The sequence below is a fragment of the Hyla sarda genome, chromosome 5 (genome assembly GCF_029499605.1).
Source record: "Hyla sarda isolate aHylSar1 chromosome 5, aHylSar1.hap1, whole genome shotgun sequence".
Classification (NCBI taxonomy): Eukaryota; Metazoa; Chordata; class Amphibia; order Anura; family Hylidae; genus Hyla; species Hyla sarda.
The window spans coordinates 225,192,068-225,211,667 of record NC_079193.1 but is presented as its reverse complement, the minus strand read 5'-3'; the positions used below and the strand labels follow the sequence as shown (position 1 = coordinate 225,211,667).

General features: G+C 39.3%; 1 long non-coding RNA gene across 1 annotated transcript in view; it reads right to left on the bottom strand.

Annotated features, from left to right (window-relative positions):
- Window positions 1-2,718: 2,718 nt before the first annotated feature.
- LOC130273832 (uncharacterized) overlaps window positions 2,719-19,600 on the bottom strand; it is an 84,081-nt gene continuing 67,199 nt past the window's right edge. The window contains exons 4-5 of the long non-coding RNA XR_008844134.1: window positions 3,840-3,937; window positions 2,719-2,747 (exon numbers count right to left, since the gene is read on the bottom strand). This is a non-coding gene — a long non-coding RNA (uncharacterized LOC130273832). The remainder of the gene's footprint in view (window positions 2,748-3,839; window positions 3,938-19,600) is intronic.

The following is a 19,600-nucleotide window of genomic DNA, read 5'->3' as shown; positions in this document are numbered from 1 at the left end:
TCCTGCTGAGGTCCCTTCTATGAGCTCTGCAAGAATGGCTCCCGTTCTCACAAATGTAAAGTATACCAGGGTTGTTGGAAATAGGATGGACCAAATCTGCCAAAAGGCTCTATTTCAAAAGCCAATTTCTCTGATGAAAGGACCTTATTAAATTGATTTGGTCCTCATGTATTCAAAAAGGTGTAATTTTAGCCAATATGTAATATACACTTTGGCATAAAATAATGAAAGTCCAGTAAACCAAAATTATTACATACACTACATATAAAAAATGATGAAATGGTGGCACTTACCATTGGTCATAAAAAAAAATATTCCTTTATTTGTTTCAATCCATAAAATCAGGCAGGATAGGATGTTTCGCGATGTACAGCGCTTTATCTAGCTATACATGGCAGTAGGGGTGGGAAGGAAATTAAAACGTTCAACATCTTAAAATTTAGGAATGCTTACCAGGCCTGGGAGGAATACATTTGTATCTACGCAACAGAAAGCTAGTCAACGAGGTCCTCAGAACCAAAATCTATCCTGATATGTATTCTATATAACTTTTATATTCTAGCATTTTATTAATTGTAGCTTAAGCAGTTTTATATCTAGTGATTAGCTATACTGCACTAGTTACGTAGTTACGTGTGACTCACTAGGTTTGAGAGGTATATTGTGAAATATTGACTCGCATGTTAGTATTGTATAATCTTTTGTTTCCTGAAACATGCCTAACTTACGTGTACATTGTATATTTTTGCTATTCCTTCTTTATTACTTTAAATCTTTAAAGAGTTCCTGTCATGATCTTGTTGAATTTTATAATCCTCCCCGTTCACTTCCCCCATCATAAACCACCCTCCGCCTTTATTTTTTATAATTTTTTAGATTTCTACCTTGATAGTGCTCTGTATTTTCTGCTCAGTCTCAGTCACATTCACAGAATGAGAAAGGGTGTTCCTCAGCAGGCGTGACATCATATGAAGCCATACAGGGGAGAACTTCCTCCCTAACTCTGCTACACACACAGCCCAGAGAAGTTCAGTGTGAGATGAGCTATGATTGGCTAAGGCTGCAAACACACCCCTCAGCACTCCAGACTGCATTTCCTGATTTTGGACTTCTGCCAGGCCAGCAGGTCTGTGCAAAAGTCTGTGCAAGAGATGGGGAAAATGTGCTCTAGACAAGTAGGGAGATACCTAGTGGCAGCTTTTTTAAACACAAATAAAACATAGAAAACTAAATTTTCTATGTTTTATGGTAAATATTTTTTATTTACCATAAGGAGTGCAATAGCAAACATTTTTTCAATGACAGTGCCCATTTAAAACTTTTTAAAATAAACAGTTATATATAAAAAAAAAACATTTAACATACTGATGTGAGAGAATGCAAATGTATATAGTACAAAGAAGAAAATATTCCAGTTCTTGGGTGCAGTATAAAAGAAACTTTTCATGCATCATCCAACATGTGATAAAAGGTACAGAACAGGTATCACCAATTCATTTCAGGTCTACTGGACTCTTAGTCTTGGCATAATGTCAGAGAATGCCCAGAGAATTGTACTTGTCGTCAATTGACCTGGAAAGCTTCTATACACAAAACTCTCAGATCAGGGGCATCCAAGCAATCCAGGAACTTTTAGAGGTGGATCAAAAAGAAAAAACAATTATCACTTTTGTATGTGAAACTTTAAGGTTAATTCTGAAGAGCAATTACTGCATCTTTCAGGAGAAGTGGTTCGGTCAATGTAAAAGAATGGCCATGGGGACGCAGTAGCATGTACATTTGCTAATATCTTCTTGACAGTATTTGAAGCAAAGTACATTTTTAATACCAAAAATCCCTTTTCTATTTTTTCCATTAGTTGTCTTTCTGCTGCTTTGTCTTATTCTGTATAATTATCCAATTTGCATTCTCTGACATCAGCAGTTTGATTGTTTTAATTTCATTTCCACCCCTACTACTGTAGTAATGTGTAGCTGGACTAAAGTGCTGTGCAGCGCTAAACATATGTCGCTTCAGCCTCTGTCCTCATATTTACATATGACTAACGGTGAGTGCAACCTTTTCATCATTTTTTCTATGTACTTATAGCTATCTATTTGTAATGGTTGAGCACCACCTACAGTTACTGTTATATTTTTTATTGGATTATTTCTATTGCTCAATGTGTTCACAACTATCAAGGCTCTGCAGTGCCAGCTATTTTTTTTTTAACATGGACAATAAATATTAAAACAATATTGGCATAATTTAGCAGCCATTTTCCTTCAAATGAAATACTTATGCAGTAGCTGAACATAACCTGTTGATGACATACGACACACATGCACAGTGTGGTCACATTGGCCTTAATGAGCCGCAATGTACATATACATCATGGCAGAGCTTGCTTCATAGACAATAAGTGATGGCTGTTATTAGCACCCTGCACTCACATTCAATGACTGACATGAGCAAGGTTCCAATGTTTGCAGTGTAATCTTCACTAGGCCTCTGTGTCTGTCACTCGATCTGATAATAGACTCTGCCTCAGGCAAACTCTACTAGTAGAGCGTAAATCTAACTGATCAATATAATGCAATAGCATAGCATCGATCAGTATAGAAAATGTAATAATTGCTTATAAAATCTTATAAAGCAATGTTTTCCAATGGCATACTCAAGTACACTGACCATAATTATATCACCTGTTAAGACTAAGAAAATACTGAAAACAAGACCTTTTGGGGTATTTTAGGAATCAGTTGCACCTAGCGTAAAAGAAGAAAACATAAAAATATTTGGCATTGCTATGTGTGAATGATGTAAATGGAAAAAATCATCTTACAGTCTCATCTAAACTAAAAGGGGAAACAATAAGAACTACAGATGACCGTAAATAAGCCATTCGTACAGCTCTGTATATGTAAAATTAAGACAGTTAAAGGGATCAGAATTAGTAAAAAAAAATATATTTGAAAAAGTTTTACTTAAAAAGCAATAAAATAATGCAAAATCTATGTAAATATTGGTATCATAAGTTGAATAAAAATGACATATCAATTTTATTGTGAGCTGCAATGAGTAAAAAAAAACAAAAACCCACAAAGTTGCAAAATTGCAGGGGGGTTTTCACCATAAATTTTAGGGTAAAATGAAAAGTGTCATTACAAAATGCAATTGATCCTGAAAAAACAAGCCCTTATATGGCTCTGTTGATGTTTTTTTTTGTTTCTTAAAATTCAAGGAGGACAACACGGAAATGCAAAAATGATAATTGGCTGTGTCCTTAAAGGACATGTGCGGTGCTCACTTTTCTTATTGTATCCCACTTCAGCCTATCACTGGCCGAGGCGGGACATCGCTGCGGCCGGTGATAGGTTGAAGCTCCGTGTGACGTGCCGGGCTAACAGGAAGTAAGAAGAATACAGCCCGGGGACCGAACACCTGTACTGAAGCACCGGGGGAGCCTAGGCAGGTAAGAGAAAATTTGTTTTCTTTTATTTTTCAGCCCGGAACGGATAAAATAAGAAAAGTGAGCACCGGACATCTCCTTTAAGGCCTAAACAGGCTGTGTACTTAAGGGGTTCCTTAATCGGTTAAAAACAGGCAACAAAATCCAACAATCTAGGAGCATTTGGCCATTTTTGGTCAGATGACATGTGACTGTGTACTATACATAAAAACACTGATGAGATTTGAACTCAAGATCTCCTGTTTACCAGACAGGCACTTTAACTAACTATGCCACAGCATCACACATGGTGCTGTGGCATAGTTGGTTAAAGCGCCTGTCTAGTAAACAGGAGATCCTGAGTTCAAATCTCATCTATACATAAAAACAGTCCATCCTCAAAACTTACAGTTTACTTTTAGCAGATTATTGGACTGGAATCCCATGACCACTGTTATGGGTGATTATCTTTTTCAAAGATGAGTTTAGGTCCTTTTGAGTTCTTTTCTGTATATAGTAGAAGATAGTTAAAATGAAAAGGTCAAGCGAATGAGGGTCAATAACCACAACAGAGGATGTTGAGAGAACTGGACCAGAAAACGCCACAATATTGAAGGCACTTACGTGTTTGACTATGTCATTATTATTTGTGTTCTTGGAAGATATTTGTATCTAGTGAACTAAAAAGGATAATGAGTACATTCATAACTTTTCACTCAAGTGTTCAGAGTGGCTATTGGAATCTGCACACTCTGCTATATAAACTAAAGCCAAGTTTGAATATCTCTGGCCTTTCAGTCCTTTCACTTCTCTATTAATTGTGGTGGCCCAGTACAGGAGTTGCACCCCTATTCCCTAGCTGGCCTGTCTGGCAGACTCCATTCTGTGATCCCTGGGCCCTCCCTCACCTATGTCTTGTATTTATCACCGCCAGTGCCTATGTTATATAATGTATTGTACATATAAGCCCTGGGAGGGACTACTTTACTCTCTAGCGCTCGACTCTCTTCCTGCTTGGCTGAGTTGCAGTAAGGTCAAGTCCTGTATGAGTGTGTCTAGAGTTCAGAGGAGGCCTAAAGTCCACTACACAGCCACGGATCCACAAGTCCACTACCCTGCAGGTCCAAGTCAAAACCTGGTAAGCTACAAACGGGCTATAGTCAGTCTCAGTCAAGTCAGTCCAAGTCAATTTGTCTCAAGTCAGCAAGGCCGTGCATCAAATTGTCCAAGTCCAGCGGCCTACACTGTCACGCCCCCTCCCATAGACTTGCATTGAGGGGGCGGGGTGTGACGTCATGAGATGGCGGGGCTATGACGTCACAAGCTCCCGGCGCCAGCTCCAGTGTACGGGACAGTTTGTTTCAAATGCTGAGCAGCGGAGTATCCTTTTAACCCCTTAAGGATACAACCCATTATAACCTTAAAGCACATCTGTACTGAGTGAATTTTACATATTCCTTTGCCCGGGCTGCAAAAATAAACAAACTAAACTTTAACTCCCCTTCCTACATTCCCCCGTTGCTACCGTTGCTACCATTATCGGCCTCATGGTCCTCCGCTGTGATCCTCTTGCTGCTTCCTGGGGACGGGAACGTCACAGAGCCGTCAGTGTATCACCGTCCGCAGCGATGTCCCACATATGGGGTATGTTCTTACTCAGAAGAAATGGGGTTACAAATGGGCTTTTTTCCTATTTTCCCTTGTGAAAATGAAAAATGTAGGGTAACACCAGCATTTTAGTGAAAAATTTTTTTTTTTTCATTTTCTCATCCAATTTTAATGAAAATTCGTCAAACACCTGTGGGGTGTTAAGGCTCACTATACCCCTTGTTACGTTCCGTGAGGGGTGTAGTTTCCAAAATGGTGTCACAAGTGTGTATTTATTTTTTTGCATTTATGTCAGAACCACTGTAAAATCAACCACCCCTGTGCAAATCACCAAATATACATAGTGCGCTCAAATATACATAGTGCGCTCTCATTCCTGAGCCTTGTTGTGGGTCCGCAGAGCATTTTGTGTCCACATATGGGGTATTTCCCTACTCTGAAGAAATTGCAGTACAAATTTTTAGGGTCTTTTTTTCCTTTTACCTCTTGTGAAAATGAAAAGTGTGGGCCAACACCAGGATGTTAGTGTACATTTTTTACATTTTTTTACACTAACATGCTGGTGTAGACCCCAACTTTTCCTTTTCATAAGGGGTAAAAGGAGAAAAAGCTCCCCAAAACTTGTAACGCAATTGCTTCCGAGTATGGAAATACCCCATATGTGGTCCTAAACTGTTTCCTTTAAATATGACAGGGCTCTGAAGTGAGATAGCGCAATGTGCTTTTGAGGCCTAAATTAGGGATTTGCATAGGTGTGGACTCGGATGCAAGCGTTACAATTGCCTCCACTACCAAAAATATTCTACGCCAGTGGTTCCCAAACAGGGTGCCTCCAGCTGTTGCTAAACTCCCAGCATGCCTGGACAGTCAGTGGCTGTCCAGCAATGCTGGAAATTGTTATTTTACAACAGCTAGAGGCTCTGTTTTGGAAACACTGCCGTACAAGACATTTTTCTTTTTTATTGGGGGGAAGGGGGGGATAGTGTACATGTGTGTGTATATGTAGTGTTTTACCCTTTATTTTGTGTTAGTGTAGTGTAGTGTTTTTAGGGTACATTCACCTGGGCGGGGGTTTACTGTGAGTCTCCCGCTAGGAGTTTGAGCTGCGGCAGAAAATTTGCCACAGCTCAAACTTGCAGCAGAAAACTCACCGTAAACCAGCCTGTGTGAATGTACCCTGTGCATTCACATGGTGGGGGGGGGGGGGGGGGGGTGCTAGAAGTTTTACTTTTGCAACAGCTGGAGGCACACTGGTTGGAAAACCTTGAGTTTGGTTCTGTTACCTAACGCAGTATTTTCCAACCAGTGTGCCTCCAGCTGTTGCAAAACTACAACTCCCAGCATGTACTGATTACCGAAGGGCATGCTGGGAGATGTAGTTATGCAACAGCTGAAGGTACGCAACTAGCATGCAGAGACAGCCGTTTGCTGTTTGTGCATGCTGGGAGTTGTAGCTTTGGAAGATTTAGAGGGCCATGGTTTAGAAATCACCATACAGTGATCTCCAAACTATGGCCCTCCAGATGTTGCAAAACTACAAATCCCAGCATGCCCAGACAGCAAACTGCTGTGTGGGCATGCTGGAAGTTGCAGTTTTGCAAGATCTAGAGGGCCACAGTTTAGAGACCACTGCACAGTGATCTCCAAACGGTAGCCCTCCAAATATTCCAAAACTACAAATCCCAGCATGCCCAAACAGCCATCTGGGCATGCTGGGAGTTGTAGTCTTGCAACATCTGGAGGGCTACAGTTTAGAGACCACTGTATAGTGGTCTCCAAACTGTAGCCACCCAGATGTTGCTAGGCATCAACTCACCGACTTCCGTAGTCAGCAGGATCACAGCACCTTGTTCCTATAGTGTTTTTATCACCTTTATGATACAATGTATAATTCTGTATGGACTATAGTAACTGTTTAACATCTTAGAGGACGGGAGCCAATTTCTAGGAGAGGGGGTTCATGGCCCCTCCCTAGGTTTGTGCTTGGGCTTCCAGTGAGCCAATTTTAATTTCTTTTATATTTTCCCTTCACAAGTGCAATATTTGTAGTGTTTACAGAAAGTGTTTTGTACAATAAAGATTTGTTCATTATCATACCTCTGGTGTGCTGCTATATTGTAGTGTTTCTTTCTTCTTGAGTTTGGCTTCTTTATCACTGTGTAGCACCCGCAAATTATCATATTTGCATGGATTGAGCCCACCTTCTCTTCTTATAGTTTATTAACCCTTTAGATCGCCACTGTCAAAGCTGACAGCAGTGTCTAAAGATACCTTTTAACCATCCCTAGCGATCCACTGTGGAGGTAGCCGAAGGGCTTACCTCTTGATCCATGGCTGTCCATGGATCTGCATTTGATTGAGCCTGCTCAACCAAATTAGCACAGATCACACAGATCAATGGAGTTCCATAGAACTGCATCGATCTGTATGAGGAATCTAATGATTCCTTCTTAAAGTCCCCTAAGGGACTAATAAACAGTGTAAAAAAAGTTTGTTAATAGTTTTAGAAACACATTAACCCCTTCCATATTTAAAATGTTCACATTACCCCCCCTTTTCCCATTTTCCATGTAATAAACATGTAAACATAATAAAAATAAATGTATTTGGTACTGCCACTTGCGAAATTGTCCGAACTATCAAAAAATAACATTATATACCATACAATCAATGGCGTTAATGTTAAAAAAAAAATACCAAACCACAAAATTGCATTTTTTTTTATAACATCATATCCAAGAAAAAATGTAGCAAAAAGTGATCAAAAGGTCAGACCAATACCAAAATGGTACCAATACAAACAGCAGATTACAGCGCAAAAAAAAATTTGCCCCCATACAGCCCAGGAATTTTTTTTTTTTTTTTTTTAAAGTTTAGAAATTGTTTAAACTAGTAAAACATGATGGAAACTAAACAAATGTGTTATTGCTGTAATCAGGCTAAGTATCAGATAGCATGTTAGTTCATAAAGTATCAAAATAACATGTTAGTTTGACCACAAGGTGAATGGCGTAAAAAATTAAAAAAACTAATTTGCAAAATTTGCATTTTTATCAATTTCACATCACAAATAATTTGTGGTAGAGAAAAAAATGAAAGTGTAAAAACGAAATAAATAAACTAATAAAGACCTTATTTATGTACTATTTTGGTTGAAATTTTTTTGGGCACCGGGACAAGTGGATTGTGCTCTGTTTTATTCCCTTGGAGGAGTAGTTTATTTTTTTATTTGCACATCCCTGAAAGGCTTCCTTTTAGTTTTTCATTTCATTTACAGATTTGGACAAGAAGCTCCAGCCTTTGTAAAGTCCTCCATGACCTGCCATTTGTGAGTTATCACAAAGTAAAAACAAATGAAGAGGGCACGTTTCAAGAACAAAGAAATATTTGTTAACCCTATGGATACTTTGTTTACTTTTCATGTGTAAGGAGAGGACTTGAAAAAAAAAAAGATTGTATTCATAGATAGGTACTGTTTGGTCAGATTAAACCTAAGCAATGGTATATTTTGAAGAATGTCAGTCTGTAATGACTGTGTCAGTTTTATATTCTTAGTTTGATTGTCTGAAGGATTTGTATTCATTGTTACCGTAAGTACTTTCATAATGGACTCCCAAAGTTTTAACATGCTGTATATTACATCTGCTTACCAAGTTACTTTTACGGTCTCTTCTGAAAATGTTTTTTATTAGGGATTACAAAATGGCACAGATAGCTTTTCTGTGATAGACTGTAGGTATTTCTGCTATATATTTTTTTTTTTCAATTAAAAGTTTTATTGGTTTTTAACAACATGACATAAACATACATCGCAATTTCAAGCAATACACATTGGGTACAACATACGAAGTATCAACAAAAGGACACGATAGTCCAACAAATAGAGCTCATCTGAAAAAGAAAAAAGGATCAAGACCGTATTGAGAGGAAGAAGAGTCAGGGGAGGGGGGGGGGGAGTGCTAGGGTAGAAAAGGATTCCATCAGGCATGTACATAATTTAACTAAGATTCCCATATGGACTAGAACTTCTCATGGTATCTGTCCCTCCTGCTGGACATCTCTTCAAATCAACACAACTGGTGGACCTTGGACCTCCACTCAGAAATGGTGTGTGGTGTAGTAACCAGCCATTTTAATGGCACTAAAGATTTTGCAGCAGCCAGCAGATGTGCAACTAGAGTATCCTTACGTGGGCGAAAGCCCACAGTGGGTCTTCCAAGGAGAACTACATCGGGGGTCAGGTTTATAGGGGAAGCTATCATGGCATTTATTTTCAACTCTAGATCCTTCCAAAACATTTGAATAGCCGGGCAGGTCCACCAAATATGTGTAATGGTCCCCACCTGAGTTACACACCTCCAACAGGAGTTGTTGGTTGATAGCCCATGGGTGTATAAAAACTCTGGGGTCCTATACCACCTGGACAATAATTTAAAGTGAGATTCTCTTAATCGAATACATCTCGAGTACCCCTGTGAGTGCCTAAGAATATAGTCTACATCTGCTTCAGTTAAGCTAAGATTTAGCTCCCTTTCCCAGGAGGCAATATATTCCGGTCGCGAGAAAAGCCCCGGGGTACCACACCAACTCTAGAAAAACGAGATCTTAAGCGACTTTCCAGGTGGGGACACTAGATGGGATTCAAAAGATGTCAGACATCTCATCACACCCACCTTGGATAGGAACAGTGCACAACAATGCTGTATATGCCTGATATGAAGGTAGTACATCTTTATTGGAGACAACAGCTCCTATAGGATAGTCTCCTTTGGAACCTCCCATCCGGGAACAGAAACTTAATGGGGACACATGAGAGCTTAGACCACAGAGTAGCATGGGCAGGTACAACACAATTCACGATCTCTGGTACCAGGGAGGAAAGGAGTAGGGGAGAGACTGAGGGGGAGAGTATGGAGCAAAAGTGCTCCATACAGAAAAGACACTCGAGAAGAGAAGAAAAGGGTCCGAGTGGGAGTAACGCCTCCTCCTATATTTGTTTATTAAAGGAATTAAATAATTTAGAAACCTTGCAGTTTTTATTCTGGCTACTAGGCCTAAAACTAAGCTTTTTGTTCTGTAGAACTAAACTAAGACTTTTTGTCATGTAGAACTCCCTTTCCAGCTGAGTACTTCTTATGATCACAGATAGGATTACAGTTGAATGTGATCAATATATAGATAAGACAATATGAGATATTCCCAGCTCATCCTTCCCAGACTATTGTTACCTATGTCAATGGGGCTTGCTGTAAAGCATATACTTAAATGCTGTTAACACAGCTCAGGCAAGATGACCGCCCCCCATAATAAAGTGCAATTAACTGGAAGATGTGCCATTGACGCAAAACAGGCTGATGTTCAGTGAGACGCCCCCGCTGGCTGCTTTGTGCTGTTCACCCTCCCTGCATCCGGTGATTACCATTTGCTATATGATATGTGTATGAATAAACCCTTTGTTTACAAGACTGGTGAGTGCAGAAAGTCTTATTTTTTACTGGTTTCATTTCAAATGTATGATGAAGTCTAGGAATGTAAAAAAAAAAAAAAGAAAATATACAACAACAAGAGTAAGCTTCCACAAGCTGATATGTGTCTGTTCCTTTAAGATGTCCCTCAGCATCTTGCCCTATAAGGAACTCTGTGGTAGTGATAAAGAGAAGAACATTAGCTACATATGCAGATTACGCTAATATACAAATGCACTGGATGACAGCCACCCGCAACAAGGAAAACTGTATTTATTTTGACAATAGGGAAAGTTTTAATGCAATTGAACCCAAACTTTTGTAATATAATATATTTACATAGAATGTGTTGACAGATAAGAACCATTTGGCCCATCTAGTCTGTCCAATATTCTGACTACTATCAGTAGTCCCTGGCTCTATCTTATATACAGGATAGCCTTATGTCTACCCCATGCATGCTTAAAGGGGTTCTTCTGTTCAAAACATCTTATCTCCTATCAAAAGGATAGGGGATAAGATGTTAGCTCCCGGGGGTCCCGCCACTGGGGACCCCTGCGATCTCCGGGCTGGCAGCAGAGGTGTCCATAACACAGGAGCGTAGTGCTCCCGTGTTCGTGACGTCAAGCCACCCCCCCCTCCATTGATGTCTATGGTAGGGGGTGTGACGGTACGTAGTCGTCACACCTCCTCCCATAGACCTGAATGGAGGGGATGCGGTCTAACAGCTTATCCCTTATCTTTTTGATGGTCTATTCACACGTACAGTATTCGGGGCAGATTTGATGCGCAGAATTTTCAGTTGCAGATTTCAATGTAAACTGAATGACTGAATACAGCTTGAAATCCTGCGCATCAAATCTGCCCAGAATACTGTACGTGTGAATAGACCCTAATGGGGGATAAGATGTTTTGCGCCAGAGTACCCCCTTAAACTCCTTCACTGTGTTGGCAGCCACTACTTCTGCGGGAAGTAGACTACCGAGCTATTCCATGTATCCACTACTCTTTCAGTAAAGTGATATTACTGCATAAACCCGCTAATGTAAAACTATGTCCTCTTCCGGTAGTTTTTATTCTTTTAAATATGCTCTCCTCCTTTACCGTGTTGGTTCCCTCTAGGTTTTTAAAAGTTTTTATGATATCCCCTCTGTTTGGTCTTTCTTTCTTTAACCTTTCCTGGTAAGTTTTATCCTTTATCCATGTACTAGTTTAGTAGCTCTCTTCTGAACTCTCTCCATTTAATATCAGCAGTTTCGTGAACTGTTTGCAAAGAAAAATTATGATAAATTTGGATTTTGTATAAATACATTTTAGAAATCCTTATTTGTAAACGGTCTGTGCCTTAAGGCAAAGCAAATGAATACATTAAAGTTTGTTTGCTAAAGATGATCTTTATGTGACATTTACTAAAAACTTAAAATTCACAAGGACTCACATCATATAACTGCGTGTGACATATTGAAGGCAGGTTTTGTGGCATAAAATACTGTTCTCTTGCATGGCTCTCTGTAGGATCAAGAATTTAGGATCATTCCAGCAACTGCTTTGCAGTGCGCTGTTCAATTGGGATGACAAAACCATTACTCATGAGGGAAGCACAATTGAAAACCGAGACAAAATGTAGTGTTGCTATATGGGTCTGGCAAATTTCTTTTAAAGTGGTTTTCTTTGAAAGTGGAAATCATTTCATCCATAGCCTCTGGTGATAATGTTTGATCTATACACGCAGACAAGTTAAAATTTAAGTCCACAAAGAATTAGCCTGCTTCACCCTGCCTTGCTTATATCTTGTGATCCCAACACAGAAGTCTTTGATTTCCAATTCTCCCCTAATTATGCTTTTTACATCATTGTGGCCAAAAAAAAAAAAAGAACCAGTAGTTGTAAAAACAGAGCTTATTGTACTTTATTGTAAGAGAATGGTGGAAATATTTATTGTTGACTTTGTCACTATATCACAAACTATAGCTCAATAAATGTTTATTCTCCGAATAGAAACGCACACAAGCCATACATTACAAAGTATACAATAACATAACATAGTGTACTTTTTGAATGTATATATCTTGACCATGAAAAAAATATTTAAATGTATGTAAAGATTTTAAATACTTTAAAATACAGAAACTCGTAAAAGACAAGACACTAGGATGCAAAGAGAAAGAAAAAAAGAGAGAGGGCAGAAGCATGATTATCTGACTGTTGAGAAAAAGGACTTAAAGGGATTTTGCCATTTGATTTTAACATATAAAACTACTCAGACCATGTTAGGTGTCACCAAACCAACTTCCTTACTGTGTCTTCCTTATATTTTTCATGATTTTAATTCTAAGAATAAAAAAACTTTCACTCAGGCATGTGTTGTATGCTAATTATCTCCAACTAGACATTGGGGACGGAGATACTGCCACAAGTAGTCATGGCTCTATGCTTGTACTTACACCTCTGCAGGTGTGATTGACAGGTAAGGCACTTACTACGTTACTTGCTGGAGCCATTCATTTCTGCCCTGATGCCTAGTTGTAGTTTATTAGGATTAAGGTAGCGGGGAAGAATAAAATACGGTCGGAAAAATGTGTTTAGTGACACATAACATGGTTTAACCTGTTAAGGACAAAGGGCGTAAGGGAGTCCTTAAAGGGATCAAATTTTTTTTTTAAATCAACTGATGCCAGAAAGTTTAATAGATTTTTTAATTACTTCTATTTAAAAAAAACGAATCCTTCTAGTACTTATTAGCTGCTGTATGCTCCTGAGGAAGTTCTTTTCTTTTTGAATTTCTTTTCTGTCTGACCACAGAGGAAGGTCTCCGACACAGCCCCAGTCCCCCTGAAGGGATAAGAGAGAGGTGGCATGGATGCCACCCCTCCTATGCCTGCGATTGATTGGTCAGAAGTGACTGGCCAATCGCAGAAGATGGTGGTAAAGTTCAGTTCCCCCGCTATGCCCACCCATGGGTGTCCGGGCAAAGCGGGGGAATGGTGGAGCTCACCGATCCAGGTCCTGGCGGCACTGGCGGCTGCGATGACATCATCCGGCGGCGGCGATCTTGGTAAGTGGCCTGGAGGTCTGGAGAACCACAGTTTAGAGTCTCTAAGCTGTGGCCCTTCAGATCTTGCAAATCTACAAATCCCAGCATGCCCAGACCATAAATGGCTGTGTGGGCATGCTTGGATTTGTAGTTTTGCAACATCAGGAGGGCTACAGTTTGGAGATCACTGTGCAGTGGTCTCTAAACTGTTGCCCTTCAGATCTTGCAAAACTAAAACTCCCAGCATGCCCACACAGCCATTTTCTGTCTGAGCATGCTGGGATTTGTAGTTTTGCAACATCGGGTGGGCCACAGTATGGAGATCACTGTGCAGTGGTCTCTAAACTGTGGCCCTCCAGATGTTGCATAACTACAACTCCCAGCATACACGAACAGCAAATTGCTGTCTTGGCATGCTGGGAGTTGTAGTTGCGTGCTTCCAGCTGTTGCATAACTGCAACTCCCAGCATGCACGGTCTGTCAGTGCATGCTGGGAGTTGTAGTTTTGCCACAGCTGGAGACACACTGGTGAGGAAACACAAAGTTAGGTAACAGAACCTAACTCAGTGTTTCCCCACCAGTGTGCCTCCAGCTGTTGCAAAACTACAACTCGCAGCATGCGCTGACAGACCGTGCATGCTGGGAGTTGTAGTTTTGTAACAGCTGGAGGCACACTGGAGGGGAAGTACTGAGTTTGTCTGTTACCTAACTCAGTGTTTCCTCAGTGTGCCTCCAGCTGTGGCAAAACTACAACTCCCAGCATGCATGGTTTGTCAGTCCATGCTGAGAGTTGTAGTTTTGAAACAGCTGAAGAGGTTTGTGCACCTGCCCCCCCCCCCCCCCCTCCCCATGGGAATGCACAGGGTACATTCACACAGGTGTGGATTTACAGTGAGTTTTCTTTTGAAAGTTCAAGCTGAGGCAAATTTTCCACCTCAGCTCAAACTCCCAGCAGGAAACTCCAGTGAACCCCCGCCCGTGGGACTGTACCCTAAAAACACTACACTACACAAAATAAAGGGTAAAACACTACATATACACTATACCCTTACACAGTACCCCCCCCCCCATAAAAATTAAAAATGTCTCGTACAGCAGTGTTTCCAAAAAGGAGTCTCCAGCTGTTGCAAAATAACAACTGCCAGCATTGCCGGACAGCCATTGACTGTCCAGGTATGCTGGGAGTTTTGCAACAGCTGGAGGCACCCTGTTTGGGAAACACTGCTGTAGGGTATTTGTGGTGGTGGAGGCAACTGTAACGCTTGCATCCAGGTCTGCCCCTGTGCAAATATATATATATATATATATATATATATATATATATATATATAAAATAGGCCTCAAATGTGCATGGCACTCTCTCACTTCAGAGCCCTGTCGTATTTCAAGGCAACAGTTTTTTGCCACGTATGGGGTATTTATGTACTCGGGAGAAATTGCGTTACAAATTTTGGGGGACATTTTCTCCTTTTACCCCTTATGAAATGGAAAAGTTGGGGTCTACACCAGTATGTTACTAACATGGTGGTGTTGTCCCATACTTTTCATTTTCACAAGAGGTAAAAGGAAAAATCGACCCCCAAAATTTGTAACGCAATTTCTCCTGAGTACGGAAATACCCCGTATGTGGGTGTTAAGTGATATGCGGACGCACAACAGGGCTCATGCACCATGTAAGTGTGAGGCCTAAATTGATGATTTGCACAGGGATGGCTGATTTTACAGCGGTTCTGACATAAACGCAAAAAAAAACCCACCCATATGTGACCCTATTTTGGAAACTACACCCCTCACAGAACGTAACAAGGGTTATAGGGAGCCTTAACACCCTACAGGTGTTTGACAAATTTTCATTAAAATTGGACGTGATAATTAACCACTTAAGGACCAAGGATGTACCGGTACATCCTGAGTCCTTTACCTTTCTATAACGTGAGGCCACGACGTGGCCCCACGTCATAGCGGGTCGGGCCCGGCCTCTAACAATGGCTAGGACCCGTGGCTAATAGCGCGCGGCAATGATCGCAGTGCCGCGCTATTAACCCTTTAACCCTTCAAAGTTGAATGCCGCGTCTAAAGTGAAAGTAAATCACTGCCGGTTAGCTCAGGGGGCTGTTTGGGATGTCCGTGGCAAAATTGCGGCATCACGTACAGCTGTGGGACACGAGGAGGGTCTCCTACCTTGCCTCCTGGTGTCCGATCGCCGAATGACTGCTCAGTGCTTGAGATCCAGGCATGAGCAGTCAAGCGGCAGAATCATTGATCACTGGTTTCCTATGAGAAACCATTGATCAATGTAAAAGATCAGTGTGTGCAGTGTTATAGCCCTATATGGGAGCTATAACATTGCAAAAAAAGTGAAAAAAAAAGTGAATAAAGATCATTTAAAGGGGTATTCCAGGAAAAAACTTTTTTATATATATATCAACTGGCTCCAGAATGTTACACAGATTTGTAAATTACTTCTATTAAAAAATCTTAATCCTTTCAGTACTTATGAGCTTCTAAAGTTAAGGTTGTTCTTTTCTGTCTAAATCCTCTCTGATGACACCTGTCTCGGGAAACGCCCAGTTTAGAAGAGGTTTGCTATGGAGATTTGCTTCTAAACTGGGCGTTTCCCGAGACAGTTGTCATCAGAGAGGATTTAGACAGAAAAGAACAACCTTAACTTCAGAAGCTCATAAGTACTGAAAGGATTAAGATTTTTTAATAGAAATAATTTACAAATCTGTTTAACTTTCTGGAGCCAGTTGATATATATATATATATATATATATATATATATATATATATATATATATATATATATGTATATATATATATATATATATATATATATATATATGTATATAAATAAAAAAAAGTTTTTTTTCCTGGAATACCCCTTTAACACCTCCCCTAATAAAAGTTTGAATCACCCCCCTTTTCCCATTTAAAAAAAAAAAAAAACTGTGTAAATAAAATAAAAATAAACATATGTGGTGTCCCCGCATGCGGAAATGTCTGAGTTATAAAAATGTCATTAATTAAACCGCACAATGAATGGCGTACGCGCAAAAAAATCCCAAAGTCCAAAATATCGTATTTTTGGTCACTTTTTTTTATATCATGAAAAAATGAATAAAAAGAGATTAACAAGTCAGATCAATACAAAAATTGTACCGCTAGAAACTTCAGTTCATGGTGCAAAAAATTAGCCCTCATACTGCCCCATATGCAGAAAAATAAAAAAGTTATACGGGTCAGTAGATGACAATTTTAAATGTATAAATTTTCCTGTATGTAGTTATGATTTTTTTTTCAGAAGTATGACAAAATCAAACCTATATAAGTAGGGTATCATTTTAATTGTATGGACCTACAGAATAAAGAGAATGTGTAATTTTTACCGAAACATGTACTGCGTAGAAACAGAAGCCCCCAAAAGTTACAAAATGACTGATGTCATTACAAAGTAGAATTGGTGGCACAAAAAATAAGCCATCATTTGGATTTTTAGGTACAAAATTTAAAGAGTTATGATTTTTTTAAAGTAAGGAGGAAAAAAATGAGAGTGCAATAAACGGAAAACTAGATTAGATTTATTTTTTTCACTAAAATGCTGGGTTTACCCCAAATTTTTTATTTTCACAAGGGGTAATAGGAGAAAAAGTGAGCATTTACGCCCCACAGGTGTCCGACAGATTTTATTTTTCATTTGCACAGCCCACTGTTCCAAAGATCTGTCAAACGCCAGTGGGGTGTAAATGCTCATTGCACCCATTATTACATTCCGTGAGGGGTGTAATTTCCGAAATAGGGTCACATGTTGGGAGGGGTCCACTGTTCTGACACCGTGGGGGGCTTTGCAAACGCACATGGCCACTGACTTCTATTCAAACCAAATTCTCTCTCTGGCACTCCTTCTGTTCTGAGACCTGTAGTGCACCAGCAGAGCACTTTACATCCACTTATGGAATATTTCCTTACTCGGGAGAAATTGGGCTTTAAATTTTGGGTCCATTTTCTCCTATTACCCCATGTGAAAATGAAAAATTTGGAGTAGTACCATCATTTTAATGTTAAAAATCAAATTTTTCATTTTCACGTCCAACTTCAAAGCAAACCTGTCAAACACCTGTGAGGTGTTAAGGCTCATATTACCCCTTGTTACGTTCCTTGAGGGGTGTAGTTTCCCAAATAGTGTGCCATGTGGGGTATTTTTTGCTGTTCTAGCACCATGGGTGCTTTCTAAATGCAGCATGCCCACCAAAAACCATTTCAGCAAATTTGCCCTCCAAAATCCTACAGTTGCTCTTTCCCTCTTGAGCCATGTTTCAAGCCTGCAGAGCACTTTACGTCAACATATGAGGTATTTCCATACTTGAGAGAAATTGGGCTACAAATTTTGCAGGGCTTTTTCTCCTTATAACCTTTGTAAAAATGAAAAAAATGGGGCTACATGAACATGTTAGTGTAAAAAATGGAGATTTTGATTTTTCTCCTCCACTTTGCTGCTGTTCCTGTGAAACACCTAAAGGGTTAAAAAACTTTCTGAATGTCATTTTGAATACTTTGAGGATTGCAGTTTCTATAATGGGTTCATTTGTGGGGTATATCTCACAGAAAGGCCCCTCAAATCCACTTTAAACTTAACTGGTCCCTGAAAAATTCAGATTTTGAATTTTTTGTGAAAATCTTTAAAATTGCTGCTATACTTTGAAGCCCTCTAATGTCTTCAAAAAGTTAAAACATGTCAACTTTATGATGCCAACATAAAGTGGGCATGTTGAATGTGAATTAATATATAATTTATTTGTAATGTCCATTTTCCTTAAAAGCAGAGAGTTTCAAAGTTCGAAAAATGCTAAATTTTCTAAATTTTTATGAAATTTTGGGATTTTTTCACCAAGAAAGGATGCAAGTAACAATGAAAATTTACACCTATGTTAAAGTAGAATATGTCACGAAAAAAAACTATCTTGGAATCAGAATGAAAGGTAAAAGCATCCCGGAGTTCTTAATATATATAGTGACAGTGGTCAGATTTGCAAAAAAGGGCTGCATCCTTAAGGTGAAAAGGAGCAGCGTCCTTAAGCGGTAAGTATTTTTAACTGCTAAATTGACAGGTCGAAAAGTTATTCTCAATACGACTAGGAGTGCATACTTGCACTTGAAATGCATCGCATTTTGTGTCTTACGCTGGCTTTTAAGCAATGAAGTTGATCTTGTTTTGCTGGGCTGGATGATCCCGTTTCCTTTTTTTTAATTAAAATATATTTAATCCCCCAATTGAAAAAGTGAAGTCCATTTTCTCTCTGGGAACTTACCCATTAAAGGTAATGTATCACCTAATTTTTATTTTACTTATTAAAACCAGATACTGAAACACATTCTTCTAATCTATTTCTATTTTCTGATTGCAATTTTTTTATTTTGTTTTTTGTACATTTCTATCTTTACTGAGCTGTTTAGAACAACATTTATAGAAATGTTTTACAGCAGAACCAATGACCATAGATAACAAAAGAGAGGAGCTGTCCCATTCACATGAGTTGAAAACTTAACTGGGCATTCTCTGTGACCTTTTCAGTGGCGGTTTTACAGGGAGAGAGAGGCTGATCAGTAACTGACAGCTACTGTATGTACCTTTGTCATCTATACACTGATGTCACCTTTAACTTTACTATCTGTGAGGATAAGAGCACTGCTGTGGAATGATCTTGTTTTTTCAGTTTTCTTTAACAGCAATCACAGTGTGCGATAAGTACCATGTTCAACTTATTGTTTGAGTCGTTTGGGATGGACATGGTGATAAAACAAAGAATAACAAATAAACAAACAAAGAATAACAAATAAAGAATAAAAAGTCTGCACTGTTAAAAAGGAACACAATGTAGAAACTATAAATTTGCTGGTTCTATAATCGTATCGAACTATAGAAAAAAGTCACTTCATTAAACCCCCACTGTGAAGTTTGTACAAACAAAAACCCTGTGGCACTATTTCCCATTCCACCCCACTTAAAATAAAAATAAAAAGTTTTTTACAAAAATGAAATACAAGGTAACATGTTCTACAAAA